Source organism: Sus scrofa, chromosome 2, assembly GCF_054392235.1.
Source record: "Sus scrofa isolate SSC_HxYL_T2T_F1_AM1 chromosome 2, Sscrofa_HxYL_maternal_Yorkshire_Landrace_v2.0, whole genome shotgun sequence".
Taxonomy (NCBI): Eukaryota; Metazoa; Chordata; class Mammalia; order Artiodactyla; family Suidae; genus Sus; species Sus scrofa.
Window position 1 is genome coordinate 17,797,021 of NC_139384.1, and position 14,407 is coordinate 17,811,427.

General features: G+C 47.8%; 1 protein-coding gene and 1 non-coding gene across 2 annotated transcripts in view; one reads left to right on the top strand and one right to left on the bottom strand.

The window, feature by feature from the left end:
* PTPRJ (protein tyrosine phosphatase receptor type J) overlaps positions 1-14,407 on the bottom strand; it is a 184,591-nt gene that overhangs the window by 117,861 nt on the left and 52,323 nt on the right. The gene's annotated exons all lie outside the window — the stretch shown is intronic.
* TRNAE-UUC (transfer RNA glutamic acid (anticodon UUC)) lies at positions 10,358-10,429 on the top strand. The gene has a single exon. It is a non-coding gene; the product is annotated as a tRNA-Glu (tRNA).

Consider the following 14,407-nt stretch of genomic DNA (forward strand, 5'->3'; position numbering starts at 1 on the left):
TCCGTCCTCAGCTCCTACAGCCCTCCAGCCAGAAGGGCTGGTGTCCCCCAGGCTCTGCCTAGGTCTCCCTGGTCTGAGGGGTGTGGTGCTGGTCTTTCAAGAAAACAAAAAGACCTCAGACTACATATGACCCCATTTATGAATATGAGGCTAGCAGAGAAGGTTCCACCCAAAAGGGAGATGGTCAAAGACCAAGGACCATTGTCTGCACTTGTCCCAGGTTCTGGACTTCACAGGTCAATACCCACCCTGTATAGGGATTTAATTCTTTTTCATAAAGCAGTGTGCTGGCCACATTTTTACAGTTTTATGTCTTTTTTTTTTTTTTTTTTTGCTTTTCAGGGCTGCACCTGTGACATATGGATGTTCCCAGGTTAGGGGTCAAATGGGAGCTCCTGGCATCCACCACAGCCACAGCAACTCAGGATCCTTAACCCACTGAGCAAGGTCAGAGATGAAACCCACATCCTCATGAACACTAGCTGAGTTCAGAACCTACTAAGCCACAACGGGAACTCCCTATAAGACTTTTCATATTAACATATTTGCAAATCGTAAGAAAAACTTTTATCAGAACTTGAACCTGATTCAAGAGCTGGGAAACATGGTTACTATGTTGTCTCTTTGGGGCCCAGGTTTCAGAAGCTGCTGTTCCCCTCTGTGAAACAGCCTCCTCCTAATCAATCCATTCATCCATCAGTCTTCCTCTCTCTTCCTCCCTCCCTCTCTCCCTCTCTTTCTCTCTCCCTCACACATACACACACACACACACACACACACACACACACACACCCAGATAAAAGAATCGGAGCCTAGGACCATAGATTTATTCTTGCAAATGTCTCCAATGCTCTGAACTGCTGTTCTCTGGGTCTGAACACCCCCTAGTTCCAGTCCCCGGCACTGTCTTGATTTGGGAGAATGGAGGGGAGGAAAGAATTTCCGATCATTGGCAGAACATCAATTTCTAGTAAATATGCTAAGATTAGTCATGCCACTCAAAATACCCTTTTTCAAACACCCGGACAGAGGGAAAGAGAGAGAAGAAAAGAAATGTTTTCCTTGCCACACAGGAGCACCAGAAAAACCTTTACCTGGACTGCCCCAAAAGGAAAAAGCCAACTGGTTCAAACATCAGGAAAATACACCACGTGCTGGCCCCAGTGGAGCAACAGTTCCGGACACAGAGTGTTCTATTCATGAGAAAAACGTAAGAGAGATGTTTTCTTTGACTATTCAGGGCCTCGGTCATGTCCTACTGGGCATAAAATTCATATGACCAAGACAACCCTGAAGAGACCCCTTATATAAACCCCCAGCTCTGCACTGCCCCATCCAGCAGCCCTGTGCATCTCACAAAAGGGGAACTCAGCCTAAGAGGGATGGCAGATTCTGAACTTTTCAAAGAGATAGCATCTTTATTGATTCAATAAACAAGTCCAATTTGGCCTTCATGTAAATGCAAACTATTTGAGAAAGGAAACACACTCTCTCTCTCTCTCTCTCTCTCTCTCTCTGTACACTCAGGGGTTTGGCAACTGGCAACCTCTCGGGGCCCAAGCCCCTAAAACTCTGTTTAAAATAGTGTCAAATATTGCCACCATTTTTCTGAGCCTCAGTGGTGATGCCTTTCAGGTGTCAATCTGGAAAGTGCCTTTGAAATGCTCAGAAGCCGCGGTCCATGGACTTCTTGATATGAGAAGTACAGGAATGACAAGGGTAACAGTAAACTCTACGAAGCACTCAGAACACACACACTAGGCATTTGGTAACCAGGAGCATGTGTTATTATCACACAAATCTGGGAATCCTCAAGGAGCAAGAAATGCTCAGATTTCCCACCTCGCTGCATTTTCACAGGAAGTAAACTCGGGTGACTAATCCTTCATTCAGCAGCTACCAAGCTCCAACTGTGTGCCAGGTACAGAGATGAGGAAAGCAAAATGTGACCAGTCTAGGTGAGGAAGTAACAGAACCGAAACAGAGCCCCATGAGCCAAGTGACTCAACAGGACCCGGGATGGGTCTGATTGGGCAGAGATTTCCAGAAGTGGCCAACAGACATCAGCCAGGTGGAGGAGAAGAGCGACACTTACAGAGGGTGCAGCCAGCTGGGGAGGGCCTCCAGAAGAGAGAAGAAAAAAAAACCCACACGTAGGAACAACCTGCAATACACCGTGGCTGGAGCCAACTCCCACAAAGAACATACAAGAAGCTGGAGAGGTGGGCGGCCAACAGGCCAATCACCCTGAGGGTGCTGGGGGCTGAAGAAGGATTTTTAGCTGTGGAATGACATGGTCAGATCTGCAATTTGGAAACTATCTCCTGTTGGTGTACCAGCTGCAGAGAGAATCAATCTGTGGAGGCTGCAAAAACGTAAAGATGACAGAACATATGGAATCACCGTGAAAGCTGTGGCTAGAAGGAAACAGTCCAAATTTTGGCTCTGGGGAATGAACATCTTTTATTCCCCGTACGTGTTTACATCTCACTGGGCACATGTGCACGCGTGAGCACGTGCGCGCGTGCGCACACACACACACACACACACAGCATTGTAGGGGCACTGGTGGTAGTTCCTGGTGCTGGGTTGTTTAGCCAGGCCTGTGCTATCCGGGAACTTCAGTAAGAAGCAACACCAACCTGCAGGTTGTATCCAAAGAAAACAGATCAGAGACATAGAACCTGGAAAGGCTTAAGGACAGGATGCATTGCTGATGCCAAAAAAGGGCAAAAGGCAGACCAGGGGAGACACTTAACTATTAATGTCAAACGAGACACTGGGAGCCCTGTCGCCTCCTCCCATCAGCCGGTTTCTCCATAAAGCTCCAAAAATAAAGTGAGGGAAAACACAGAATTAATAAAACTTGTAAAACTGGGTAAATTAGCCACATTTCAATCCACAGATACCATGCCCAGGAAAGAAGAAATGGGGTTATTCAGAAAGAGAGGGAGAGCAGGAAAGGGGAGGGCGGTTCCGGGATTAATTCATCAATAAACGACCCCCCCCACACACACACACACACTCAAGCAGAGTGTGTGCTGCATCTGGCAAAAGCCAATACAGTTATGTGATGTAATAACTCCAGAGTCAGACCCAAGTTTAATTCCCCACACTGCCATTTATTCTATGACCTTGCTCGAGCCTGTTTTCTTCACCTCTCTGGGCTACAGTTTCTGACCCTGCCTCGATAACAAACCGTAACTCAATGGGTAGAGAGAAGGATTGGAAAGATAATGTGCATAAAGCAGTCGGCACCTAGCACACGCGCAAAAAAAGTGAAGGCTATTACCAGGGGTCTCAGAGACAAAACCTTCATGTAACGGAACAGGGGACACACACGAGAAGCAAAGCTGTGCTCCCCAGCAATGCTGAATGGAGGAGAAGGCAGATGCTGCATCAGAATGGTTTTTGAGAGCAGCGCAGAAATTGCTGCGGGGACATCACCACTGTTACCAGACCGTCCCTCTACGGAAGCATCAACTGACACTAGGAACATGTGTTCAGCAAGCATTTACTGAGCAATTACTACGTGCAAGGCAATGTGACAGCCCATGCTGAAGCAATGACAGGAAAGCAGGTCCTGTCTTCAAGGAGATGACTCAATCAAAAAAACAAGTGGATGCAAATAAGGGTAATACCTCATAGGAAATCGTGCCATATGGCAGGTCTGGAGAACAGCTATAAGGATGCAAGAGGCCCAGAGGCCAAGTGTATGGAGAACGTATAAGGATTTAAAAAAAAAAAAAAAAAAGAGGAGTATCTGAACTGAGTCTTGGAAAAGGGGTTGAACTTGGCCATGTGGAGATAGTGTTGAACTTGGCCATGTGGAAACAAGGGGAAGGGCACTGTGGGCAGAGACAATGGTGTATATAGACACACAGAGGCCGGAAAGGACAGGAAATGAAAAGGTGACAGCAGGTTCAGGGGCTGAAAAGCTAGGAGTCTGGACTTTAATCCCTTAGCTCAGCATCATTCCCCATGCTGCTTACGCCTCGGGACATCAACAGGTGTCCTGGGGGATAAAGCGGCTTTCTGACCGCAGCACATGTCTAAGCCTCCAAGAATCTTATGTTGTTGTTGTTTTTGTGGACATGCCCACAGTATGTAGAAATTCCTGGGCCAGGGATCGAACCCGTGCCACAGCAGGAACCAAGAGCCACAGCAGTGACAATGCTGGATCCTTAACTGCTAGGCCACCAGGGACTCCTGAGCCTCCACGAGTCTAAAGGGCTTGGGAAATATCTCTTTTTTTTCTTTCTTTCTTTTTAGCCACTCCATGCTGGCAGCATGTAAAAGGTCCTAGCAATGACTCAAGCCACAGCAGTGACAATGCTGGATCCTTAACCCACTGAGCCATAAGAGAAATCTGGGGGCTCTCTTTAGAACGGAGCTTTTTCCCAGCTCGTTTAACCTAAGGGACCCTTTTCCCCCTCAAATTCTCTCTAGGTTCAGAGAGGATGTACAGTGTGGGAAAGATAGTTGTGCTGGTCAGGGCTATGCTTCAGAAAGTCTATTTTATGTATTATAAATATAGAAAAGACATTACAACAGGGACTGCAAACACTGAGAACTAAAGTTTAAAATAGGAATAATGGGGCCCTCTGCAAGGGATCCACACCAGGAGGATTAAATCACATCCTACATGGCCACCAAACTATCCTTTACCCTTTCAAGCGGCATCTGTGAACAACGTGGTACTCTTTAACGTGTGCTGTCGGCACAGGCCTCGCAGAACAGCCTGTGCTCCTGCCAGGTGAGGATAAGGACCATAAGCTGCCCCAGAGAGCCGTCCACCACCATCAAAATCAAAAGAGAAGAGGAGGGGAGTTCCCATGGTGGCTCAACAGGTTACAAACCTGACTAGTATCCCTGAGGATACAGGTTCCATCTGTAGCCTTACGCAGTGGGTTAAGGATCTGGCTTTGCTGCAAGCTGCAGTGCAGGTCACAGAAGCACGGATCCCACGCTGCTGTAGCTATGGTGCTGGCCAGCAGCTGTAGCTCTCATTCGACCCCTAGCCTGGGAACTTCTATATGCTGCACCCTTAAAAAAAGAAAAAGAAAGGCGTTCCCATCATGGCGCAGTGGTTAACGAATCCAACTAGAACCATGAGGTTGTGGGTTCGATCCCTGCCCTTGCTCAGTGGGTTAAGGATCCGGCGTTGCCGTGAGCTGTGGTGTAGGTCGCAGACACGGCTCGGATCCCAAGTTGCTGTGGCTCTGATGTAGGCCAACAGCTGTAGCTCCGATTAGATCCCTAGCCTAGGAACCTCCATATGCTGCAGGAGTGGCCCTGGAAAAGGGAAAAAGACAAAAAAAAAAAAAAAAAGAAAGAAAAGAAAAAAAAAAAAAAAAGAGAGAGAGAGAGCAAGAGCAAGAGCCAGCACGCAAGCGAGAGAGGAGGAGGAACAAGAACTCTAGAACTGGCTTGCTCTGGAGCATCCGGGTCAAAAGTGGGTCGCTTGGAAGGTCAGTATGTGCCTGGGTCCCCTGAGCGGGCCGTGGGGTTCTGGCAGAGAAAAGGCTGGAGACCTAAGAGCAGCAGAAGGAACACTGGATTTGGAGGCAGACAGACCTGGGTTTACATGCTTTCTCTACTTTTAAGTTCATATTCACAGTAAACTCATTTCTAGGAATCAGTCCTAGGCTAGTTGCCAATATAGTGTGGTTTACAAGAGCAAAAGAAAAAGAAAAAAAAAAGATTCGCCCTAAACATCCCAAAGTGGTGAAGTGGTTAAATAAGTCATGTTATGTACATATGATAAACCAGGAGGCCATCTCCAAAAACCACTTTTCAAAGATTTTTTTGATAGCCATTATATTCACAGCCCACGTAATACATTAAAGGGGGGAGAATGCAACGCCAAGTTCTACGAAATTTATATAACTTCAGATGCAGCTTCAGATGCGATGTAAATTACATGAAATTTACAGACCAAAGGAAGGCGCGAAAGGAATGCAGGAAGTTTACAATTAAGAGTGACTCAAAGAGAGCTCTGCGATTAAAACCAGCAAAGTCGATGGCAGGAAACCCGAGAGGGCCTGCCCCAGCCCTCAGATGGATTCCCCTGCAGGTTTGCCTCCAAGAAGGGGCCCGAACAGAGATAGAGGCTTCTATCTGTTTCAGCAGAGATGTAGGTCAGTGTGTCATTTCTTCAAAGAGGTGAGTCAGGATCAGAGCAGCCGGTAATTCACCGGCAGGAGAGAGGAGAGCTAAATTAAAGGGGCCTCTCTAGGGTCCGGCACTCCCCTAAGACTTCAATCTTTCCTACCCTGCGAGTGAAGCAGATCGCTTCTCCCCCTCTCCGACTTCCCCTCTCCAACTGTCCTATAAATCGGTCCTGTGTTTCCCAACCCCAGAAGGGGTGGTAACTCACGCAGAGCAAAATGCCAGTAAGGACAAATTTAGAACATGGGTTAAACAATACTCTGATCAAACCTCCAGCAAGAGCCCCGAAGAGACAGAGGGGGAGAGAGCAAGAGCCCAGCTCTCCTTGCGACTGAATTCTATGCTCTAATTCAGAGCAGTATAATTAACCCCGAGTTTCACTGCTCACACTGAACTTTTTCAGCCTGATGAGAATATCATTTAGAATCCTGCCATCGCCAATAATAGCAATATGACACAATGGCGCCCATTGAGGCCCTAATCAGGGCGCGTAGTCATTTACATAGAACATTTTCTGTGACTCTGTGTAATACAACGCCACAAAGACACGATTGAGACACCAGTCTCTCTTTCCCATAAACGAAAAAAGAAAAAAGGAAAGAAAGAAACCACAATTTCCTTTACAGGACAGCACAGATGGTCCCCACCCTTCCCGAGGGTTCTCCAGGCCCGGGCACTTGACAAGAAACTGCTCATCCTGATGCTGTGACCAGAAACCAGACGCTGGCGCATGACCGGGGGTGGACGTTGGCCTAATCTCTTCACACAGGAAAAGGAGATCTGGGGTGTTTTAGGAAAACCCTGGGCTTAATAAAACAGAGCAAGGGAGGCTGGAGGGGCCGGGCTGGATTAACAGCTTTCAAATCCAAGCTCCAACTTCGCCGGCTTCCCCAGGGTGCCTCACACGGCCTTGGATTCGGCCCAGGAGAAACGGGCCACTGTCCCATCCTGTGGCCCACACGGTGCCATGGGCCACAAAGTGAGCCTGAGAGGAGGTGTCTGGAGGCCATACATCACCAGGGAAGGGCAGTGCACAGGGACGCACAGTCACTGTGCTGAGAAAACAGCAGGATTCGGAAGCTGGATGGACCAGAACCGGCACCATCCCTTAGACTTTGAGCATTTACTTAACCGCTCAGAGCCTTTGTTTCCTCCTCTGACAAATGTGCTTTGAAGACTGTGCAGGGAGGCAGATTCTAACGCAGCATCTGAAACACGTGACACTCTGTACAGCATAAAAAGGGCAACCATTATGAGTAGAACCATTGCCATTACTCTTTTTTGATTGTTTGTTTTTGGGGGTTGTTTGGGGGCTGTTTCATTGTTGTTGTTTTGCTTTTTAGGGCCACACCTGCAGCATATGGAGGTTCCCAAGCTAGGGGTGGAATCAGAGTTACAGCCACAGCAACTCAGGATCCAATCCATGTCTTCGACCTACACCACAGCTCACGGCAGCACCAGATCCTTTACCCACCGAGCAGGCCAGGGATCAAACCTGCAACCTCATGGTTCCTAGGCAGATTCGTTTCTGCTGTACCACGACAGGAACTTCTGTTTGGGGGTTTTTTGTTTTTGTTTTTGTTTTGTCTTTTTGCCATTTCTTGGGCCCCGCGGCATATGGAGATTCCCAGGCTAGGTGTCCAATCGGAGCTGTAGCCGCCGGCCAATGCCACAGCCACAGCAACTCGGGATCCGAGCTGCGTCTGCAACCTACACCACAGCTCACGGCAACGCCGGATCCTTAACCCACTGAGCAAGGGCAGGGATCGAACCCACAACCTCATGGTTCCTAGTTGGATTCATTAACCACTGCGCCATGACGGGAACTCCCTTGGGGGTTTTTTCATTTCATTCTTTTTAATGGTTGCAACAGAATTTTGGGATGAACAACGATGTATCCATTCATTCATCTTTGGGCATTCTCTTTGCTTCTACGTTTTGGTTACTAAAAAGCAACATTGCAATAAACACCTTTGTATATATACCCTTAGCTACATTTTTTTTCTTACTCAGAGACAGATTCCCAGGAATGGATCAGCTAGGTTAAAGAGTGTATATATAAAGCAATATGTATGTATATATTGTTTAAAATTTCATTAAATGTCACCATATTGCTTTCTGAAATGCATGAAACAAATGCACAATTCCACCAGTAATGTATGGGTATAGTTTTTCCTGCAATCCCACCAACAGTTGATCTTTCTGCTCTTTTTAAATTTTCACAGTCCTATGTAAAAGGTTGTGTCAGTGTTTTTCTAACTTGAATTTATTCTTTAGCAAAGACCTGTGGAAAAACCAATAGGCCTTGGAGTGTTTGTTATATTTAAAAGCCTGGACTCAGAACCAGGTTCCCCTGGTTCAAATCCTAGCCCTACCACTTGCTAGTCAGGTGACCTTATTTAACCTTTGTACCCATTTCCTCATCTGTAAAATAGGCAAGATAATAGCACCTACCTGCCAGGCTGGAATGTGGATGAAATAAGTTAACATATGTGCAGCATTTATACAGTATATACATACGGGCCAGCTGCTATTTTAAGGATTTGCATTCTTCTATAATAAGGATTTATATAAATAAAAATAAGATCAATCAGTAGGGATCTCAGGAAAGGAGTATCCTTTAGCCCAACAGAAGCAGTTACCAGCATCTATGTTACACCTTCACATTCATATCCATGAAGTTATTTAAGCCTTTAACTGAAAAAAAAAAAAAAAAAAAATCCTATGATGTGACACTGGGGCTAAAGTCTAAGGATGGCCTAGGAATCTTCTTTTCTTGAAGGTTTCATTTAAGAAAGAAGGAGGAGGTGGGGGGTAAGCACCCTGGTACTGGGAAGCACTGAATGAATGACCATTTGTTCTTTTTCCAGCTCAAGTCTTTGCCGGTACAGCCAAGTTCCTTCCCAACAGATCACATCTTTCCCACGTGCCATCTTGAGGGCATGGCCAACAGGAAGGCCCCAGCCAGTGTCTAGCACACAGGACAGGAGAGGAAAGAGAGGAAAAGGGAGTCTTGGGCCAGGTTTAAATGTTACCTTCTGGGAGTTCCCGTCGTGGCGCAGTGGTTAACGAATCCGACTAGGAACCATGAGGTTGCGGGTTCGGTCCCTGCCCTTGCTCAGTGGGTTAACGATCCGGCGTTGCCGTGAGCTGTGGTGTAGGTTGCAGACACGGCTCGGATCTTGCGTTGCTGTGGCTCTGGTGTAGGCCGGTGGCTGCATCTCCAATTCGACCCCTAGCCTGGGAACCTCCATATGCCGCGGGAGCGGCCCAAGAAATAGCTAAAAAGACAAAAAAAATGTTACTTTCTGACCAAGCAAGAAAGTCTCCACTTGGCAACTGTGAACAGTGCCCACACCCTGAAGTTCAGACTAAGAAATCCTCCCAAATCCTGACTCCACACATGCCCCCAGTTTGCCTTGGAGAGAAGCCTCTTGGTAAATTAAGCATTTGGGTTTTTTTTGTTTTTTTTTTTGTCTTTTTGCCTTTTTTCTAGAGCCGCTCCTGTGGCATATGGAGGTTCCCAGGGTAGGAGTCTAATAGGAGCTGTAGCCACTGGCCTACGCCAGAGCCACGGCAACGCAGGATCCGAGCTGCATCTGTAACCTACACCACAGCTCACGGCAACACTGGATCCTTAACCCACTGAGCAAGGACAGGGATCAAACCCGCAACCTCATGGTTCCTAGCCCGATTCGTTAACCACTGTGCCACAAGGGGAACTCCAAGCATTTGTTGAATACTTAGCTGGATAGTACAGATCAAATGCTCTGTTTGGGCTTTCCAACCCCAACAGGGCCATCATCCGTGGTACCACCTATCAAAGAGCCATCAAGGCCAGACTCACCAGTGGCTTATCTTCTTCTCCACTGTGCTTGTCTCATCATTCCGAGAGGTTTCCACACCAGACTGGGAGCAACACGGTGACCCAAATGCAAATCCAAGGCCAAGCGAGGTAGACAGGCACTTGTACCTCCTGAACACCCAGCCAGACTGGACGTGTGCAGCCCCCGGCCAGGAGGACCAACCTAACACAATGGTGATCTCATCCAGCCCAACAGCATAGCACAGCTGTGCCCCTCAAATGCATCATTCCAGCCTCAGTGTCTTCCCTGAACTACAGGCACCTTTACCAACACTCTGCACAACATCTCCACATAAAGCTCTACAAGCATCTCAAGGGAGTTCCCTGGTGGTCTAGTGGTTAGGATTCAGCACTTTCACTGCTGCAGCCCAGGTTCAATCCCTGGTCTGGGAACTGAGATCTTTTGTTAAACTGCTGCATGCCACAGAAAAACAAACAAAAAAAAATCAAGCTCAAAGATCTAAAACCCACACCCCCTGGCCAGTTCATTCTACTCCCCACCGAGCTGCCTCCTTGCTATTCCACAAAACAATCGGTCTTACCTCAGGGCCTTCTTGCTATTCCACAAAACAATCCATCTTACCTCAGGGTATTTGCACTTGCTGTTCTCTATGTCCCCTTGGGGAGTTTTCCCTGAGTTCCACATATAAAACAGCACCTGCTCCTCATCACCCTATTCTACTTCTCTTTGCAGCCTCAAGTCTACCTGTCTCGTCATTCCCACCCATGTAAGTAAGCTCCCCGAGGGAGGGGGCGTGGTCTGTTTCCTGAGGGAGGGGGCGTGGTCTGTTTGGGTTGCGTCAACATCCCCAGCACAGAAACAGGGTTAGGCACAGAGCAGGTAGGTATTCGATAAACTGTGTGTGCTGAGTGAATCTATTAATTGGTTAATGAAGTAGAGACCAAGGTAGACAAAGAAAGGGTCAAAAAACAAAATCGTCTCTGGGCCTTAACTTAAAAGAAAGATTTTAAGAAGCACTTGACGCCCAGCCAAGGAGCCTCAGGGTGGCACTCGGCAGCCAGTTAGGTGGGGCTGCTCAGCTTCTCTTTTCCCCCTCCCCCACCCCCATGTGTTATTTCCTAATGTTTTGAAACTGATGGCACATGAAAGTCCACAGCTGAGAGATGAGAATGTCACCCCCCAAAAAACGGAACCAAGTCGGGAAAACATCCTGGCAGGGGACGGGAAGAAGTGCTGGGGAACTGAGTCACTCTGCTGCCTGGCATGATCTGGCCAGTTGGACACAGCAGGGGCAACTCACCAAGACTTGACCAAGCACCGGGCACCCAGCTGGATGCTCACCCTCAGGACAACCCTACAATACAGTCATAGGGACGCCACCCCTAACATGGAGCTAGGTTCTTATGGCACTGGGGAGTGTGGGCAGGACCAGGCACAAGCCTAATAACCCTTGAAATGTGCCAACTGAGGCATTTGTTGGAGAAGGACACCCCCGACCCCTTGAGCCCAGCACTGGACAGATAAAGCAACGGACACCACAGTCACAGTAACACCAGATTCGAGCCGCATCTGCAACCTATATGACAGCTCACGGCAGCACTGGATCCTCAGCCCACTGAGCAAGGCCAGGGATCAAACCCGCATCCTCATAGATATTGGTTGGGTTCTTAATCCACTGAGCCACAATGGGAACTCTAAAGAGTATGCATTTTAATCCCTGGAACCACACTCACAAGGCAGGAGAACCACACCGTGAGAGGCTCCAGGACACCAACAAGGAAGATCAGATGTGTGTTGCCAATCCCAGAGGCCCCGCAGGCCAAGTCTGGACACACAGCTGGCAAAGGGTAGAGTCCGCCCCCACCCCACCAGCAGGTTGAGCCAGACCCTTGCTGGACCTCTTCAACGTCGTCCTGGACCCCATGACCTCTTCCACACCATAAGTGCTTCCCACATGCCTGCTGGAAGAACTTCAGCCCAGCAGAGTATCAACCATTCATATCAGGCTCTGCAGGCCACCTGGGGCTTCAGCAGCCTTCAGCAGCCCCAGAAGGGGGCAGCACCCCTCGTCTCACTGCTGGGAAGAGCTCAGAGAGGAAAGAGGAGGCCTGGAGGTGACCCAGGTCTTCTGACACCAGGACCTGGACCCTTTGCACAACCCAACACGTTAGCTTCTGCCTCTGTGTTGGTTTAACTTTGGCCCTGCTGCTTCTTCAGGCTCCCTGCACCCCCATCCCACCATTTATAAAAAGAAGAGTTGACTAGGAGTCTGAACCCCTAAATTCTAATGGGCGATGGTTCCAACTGTGATGGTTCTTTGCCTAGAAGCAAACAGAAGAGGAGGAAGGAGATCAGTTCACAAATTTCCACAATCTAGGAAAGGCCTTGAAAACACTGCTTGCTGGAATTTCCTTGTGGCGCAGCAGGTTAAGGATCCAGTGTTGTCCCTGCAGTGGATTGGGTCACTGCCACGGCGCAGGTTCAATCCCGGGCCTGAAACCTCCATATGCCGTGGGCGCAGCCAAAAAACATTTTTAAATAAAAATAATAAAACACTGCTTGCTGCCCACATCCATAACATCCAGTCCCCTCCTCCTCCTTGGTAAAAGAAGCTTGTTTTTCATTTTACCTATGGCACAGAGGCTAAAAGGCTACACTTGCTGGCCTCCCTTACAGCTAGGTGTGTGTATGTGACCACATCACAACCAGTGAGACATAAGCAGAAGTGATCATGGGACCTCCAGAAAAGAGCTCAGAGAGAGCTGATTCAGCAGAGCACGTGCCTCCTTTTAGGACCATGCCTTTCTTCTTCCTGTCCACATGTGGCTCAGACATGAGCTCCGGAGCTCCAGTAACACCCTGGACAGTGAGGCGACCCAAAGGATGGAATCTACGGGCAGGAAGATGGGAGCCTGGGCCCCCAGTGACGTCCTGGGACTCCAAAGGCCCTGACCTGCTACCTCCAGCTTAGTTGAACGCAAGAAACAAAACTCTCCATCACTCAAGCATCTTTTAAATTACTGTAAATCTGAGGTTTGGGGGTGGGGGGTTGTTGTTGTTACACGCAGCCAAAGCTGATCCAAACTAACATGAGCTCAAAGCAAAAATAAAACAGCCACAAAACCCTGCTCCCATCTTTATTCCCAACCAGCTCCATACAAAGTGAGACATCCATCCAGATAAAAATCCAGCATTCCTACAGGTTAATGTGTTTCACATTTGAATGCCCAGAACTTCTTAGACAATCATCTCTGTCACTGGCTCCAAAGAACATACCATCAAGATTCTGTGTCCTTTTCTAAATAAGAGAACAATTTCCTCTGGTCTTACTGAAGGCCACTCATCAGAGATTTTCAAGAGTCTGGGGGAATGAAAGAGTATGGAAAGCAATGTTAAGCTTCCACCTGGGAAGAAGGGCAGAAGAGGACTTCAAGCTGCTCACCCATATTTTTTTCTTTCTCTAACGGAGCCAAACATGTATGTTTATCAAATGCAACAGTGCAGTAAATACAAAGGGATTGCCAGAGAAATCCTCAACACATAAAAAGGGGGAAAAAAAAATCCTGTGTGTTGAGGACTTGGGAGATTTCACATCACCTCATTTCATCCATGCTAAAGGAAAAATAATGAGCGAGTTCCCGCCATGACGCAGTGGGTTAAGACCCTGACTGCAGAGGCTCACGTCGCTGTGGAGGTGCGGGTTCAATCTCTGGCCAGTACCGTGGGTCAAAGGATCTGGCGTTGCCACAGCTGTGGCATAGGTCACAGCTGCAGCTCAGATTCAATCCCTGGCCCAGGAACTTCCATTAATGCCACAGATGCAGCCACTAAGAAAAAAGAAAGAGGTACTCCTGATGTGGCTCAGCAAGTTAAGAACTCAACTAGTATCCATGAGGATGTGGGTCTGATCCCTGGCCTTGCTCAGTAGAATAAAGGATCCAGCACTGCTGCGAGCTGCAGTGTAGACTGCAGCTGCTCGGTTCAGATTTGGCATTGCTATGGCTGTGTCATAGGCCGGGGGCTAGAGCTCCAACTTGACCCCTAGGCCTGGGAATCTCCATATGCCACAGGTGCAGCCCTAAAAAGACAAAAAAAAGAAATAGAAAGAAAAAATAATGATACTATGAGCTAGGTGTTACGCTTACTCCATAAAATATAAGGAAATGGTGTTTGAGAGGTTGGAGGAGTCATCTGAGGTCACATAGCTGGTCAGTCTTCTTTTTCAAATAAGGGGGAGGGGAAGAGAGGGAAAGGCAAAGAGGAATTTGCCCTCTATATCTTTCTGCATGTTCTGAATTTTATACAATTATGTACATGCCTTCTTTGACTATTTGCCCTTAAAATAAAAAATGGAGTTATTTTTCATGATTCTGGAAAAGGAAAGCAATTGGACCAAACCACATGAGGCC